The following is a 3,566-nucleotide window of genomic DNA, read 5'->3' on the forward strand; positions in this document are numbered from 1 at the left end:
CTTTGGTTGTGCTTATTATTTTTCATTCTCTACCTAACTGAGGTCTCATTTAGCCTCATTTCAAGTGTCAGCTCTTAAGTTTAAATTCTACATGCGAATGCTTCCAAGGCTGATCCCTTGGATGTTAGAGCAAACAGCTGCTGTCATGGGAAAGAAGGCTTGTCCAACTGTTTGGCTGTTCTTTGGGGTCTTCATAACTGTCCTGGGATGAGCTTTCTGTGGTCAAAGGAGATATTAACGAGAAGTGAGTGTGTTTCATGAGCCCTTTCCTGTGCTGTGAAGGATTTGAACCAAAGGGCCTCTGAACCTGGGGACTGAAAACATCAGAGGTGGGTAGAAACTCAAAAAGCTAATTGTTGAGCTATACAAGAAAAACAGCTGAGTGTTGATTATTTGTTGTGGTCTAAAATGGGATAATTCACGCAGCTGCAATAAAGGTCTGATACAAGTAGTATGAATGGCTAAAATAGATATGTTTCTTAAAGGCAGAACTGAAGTAATGAAAAGGCACTGAAACTGGAGTCCCTTGACTAAATGTAAGTCTTTTTCCATGCCATATGGAGCCACATGAAGTACGTTGGTCATACATTTAGCATCTCATAAAAATAAAACCTGTTCTTTATTTCTCACCAGTGTTTTCTACATGCAATAAATACTCTTTGTGGCTATGACTGGATTTTACATGTCTAACATGGTAATTTTAACCTCCAGATGTGCACACAACTGCCTTGCTCTAACTCTGCCTCATATTAAGTGTTACTCATCACTCTTGCTCACAGTGACCTATGAAATGCAGGTTCTCATGCCTTATGCTACAGATTCTCTGTTAATTGCAGTGGGAATAATACTATGTGCAAGGGAAGGTGTTTTAATTACACGTCTTCGTAGATCTTTTGCAAATACTCTTGTGCCTGGAAGTGTGCTGTAAAATAATGAATAGTAGTAAAACTTAAAAATTAATCCTTAAAATGCATTAGCATTAGAAATTGTTACTTATCAGAATGCTTTTATGCATGTTAACCAACCCTTGTGATGGTGTGGGCAAGTGTGTAAGCATGGCTGTTATGGCATGTGAAGGGGAAGACAATGGCCAGATAATCTTTCAGAAGGGAGTTCCACTTTGAACTCTTGATGTGTAAAAGCAAAAATCTCGGCTGACGTGATGTACCTGAGATGGAAAGGGAAGTCTGTGTCACAGCTGGATAGGAGCCCAGAGTTCTGCTCTTGCAAATAGGCTTTGTTAGTGCATATTGTTTGTAAGTCACAAATTTCCTCCTGAAATATGTTTACACTGAATGCAGTCTGCTTTGCATAGATCTGGTGACCATGTAATGCTCTGCCAGATACCCTTCTCTTGGAAGGCCATGTGGTGCTTCCAGTTCTCTCAGAAGTGATGTGTGTGACAACAGAGGGATTAAACAGAGCTGTGCCCATAGAATGCCTTCTCTGCTTGCCACGTACTTGCCTCAATATCCCCGAAACTCCAGATGTTACAACAAAAGCCAAGAAACCCAGTTCTGATTAGGGTTGATGCTTTGTCATCTATTTATAGGAAGGAAGGAATTGTGAAGATTTTTTTACTAGGATTTAAGAGAATCATTTAAATTTTGTAGCTAACTCAAAGCTCTTTTAATAAAGGAAGAAGGAGGAGGATGGCTGTGTTCTGACACTATTTTACAGCTCTCTGGTAAGGGTATAATGCTTTTCACTGACTCAAAGCGATCACTCTGCCAGATCCATGCAGGTACTGAGAGACAGATCTGAGTCTGTTCAAGATGTGATTACTCAGTGAGGTGACAAGTGGTCACTGCCAAGTCAACAGAATGAGAAAGTGATTTTGTGTCAGCATGAGACATAGCTCTGCTGTCTGATATTTCTCACTGCCCTGTGTCTAGCCCTCTGTTAGCTTTCTAGGAGTATTCCTTGCTGCCAGCTCTTTCACATGGTTGGCTTTCTCAGTGGATCCCTGCTAGCCTTGCCTTCTGCTTCTGCTGGTCGCTGTTGAGTATGAGAAAGCAGCACAACCGGGCACAGCCCTTGTGCGTTTCTGACCCCTGTCTGGGCTTCATGGTCACAAAGGTGGTGGCTTTTGCAGCTCAGGATCCTTACCTGGCTGCGATTGTAGACCTTGTGTCATTCTCAAGCATGGTACTGTTGGGAGGGCAGTGCAGTGCTTGCATCTGCTTGCTCCCCATATTTGCAATGGCAAAGTACTCCAGGTTTGGGAAACTGTCAGGCACCCAAAGCTGGAGTAGGTAGCAATGGCATTTGGGAAGTTTCGATATCCATGTGGATGGCTCTTCCCCAGCTGAGTGATACAGAGGAGAGCTTTGTAGTCTCCCCAGCTGTGTTATATACTCTGTTCTCTATCCATCCTCCCTCGTGTTCCAACAGCAGTTCCTCAACCAAGAAGCTGCCTACTCTGCTGTACACCAAGGCACAGGAAATCACAGCGGCAGCTTCACTGACGTTGGTGCTGTCCTGTCTGGGAAGGTACACAGAACGTCCCCTTGCAGCCCCTCACGCAGGCCAGGGCTGTGCAAGCCAGGCTGCCTGCAAACGGTGCAGGACCTGCTGACCTGGGAGGAGCCTTCAGGTCGTCACTTCTTGGTAATCTGCCAGGACCACAGTTTTAGGAAGGAAACCTCAGCTATGGTGAGCTGCACATGTTGGTGAAGTGCACTCTGGTTCTCTGAAGGAGAAGGAGGCCTGGCAGGGCCCTGCGGTCGGTGCGTGGTTTGCTCGCATTGCCCTGGTTGCTGGCTGTGTTGTACACGGCATCTGTTGGAGGAAGGAGGAGCAGATGGCAGCAGGATGGGACCCATGTGCATCAGGGGAACAGATGTGTGAGCTGAGCAGGCTGAGATGGCTCAGCTGCTGCTGAGGAATGAAGAAGCCATGTCCCTCAGGCTAGTCTGCTCACAGAGAATTTTCTAATTCCTACTTGTATATAACGTAACCTTTTGGATCAGAGGGAGAAATAGCTATTTTTTTGTCTCTCCTGTTTTTGACCTACAAATTCATGTGCCACTAAGTTTCTCTTTCCTGCTCTCTCCTCATCCCAGCAAGATTTGCTCACCATCAAGGAGCTGTTGTGGAGCATGTTCTTATGCATAGTTTTGCAGAGTCACCAGGCATTCCAGGCGAGGGGTGGTTGTGGGTCGGGAGTGCTGGGACTCGCAACCCCGCTGCAGTGGGTGCATTGCGGACTGTTGCTGGCAATGGCAGAGGATCAGGCAGAGTGTTGTGTTTGGGGAATCGAACATGACATGGATGACAGAGCTCAGGCTGTAGCATTGGACAAAAGTAATTAAGGTGATCAAGGTGGTATTGAAGAGGTGGTAGCTGCTGCCAAGTCCTTTGCCATAGTGCTGCCAGTCTCAGTTGCAGAGGTGCTCAGGGGGTCTGTGCGTTTCGTCTGGGTCATTCTGCCCGTTCCTAGGGGAGCCTGGCTCTGCAGAGCCTCACTGTCAGTGTGCTGTCAGCGCAGGCCAGCACAGCCTGGAAGTGGTTATGTGGCATTGGGGTGACATGAAATAAGGAGCACCAGACTTTGCAGAACAGGG

The sequence above is a fragment of the Columba livia genome, chromosome 13, assembly GCF_036013475.1.
Source record: "Columba livia isolate bColLiv1 breed racing homer chromosome 13, bColLiv1.pat.W.v2, whole genome shotgun sequence".
Classification (NCBI taxonomy): domain Eukaryota; kingdom Metazoa; phylum Chordata; class Aves; order Columbiformes; family Columbidae; genus Columba; species Columba livia.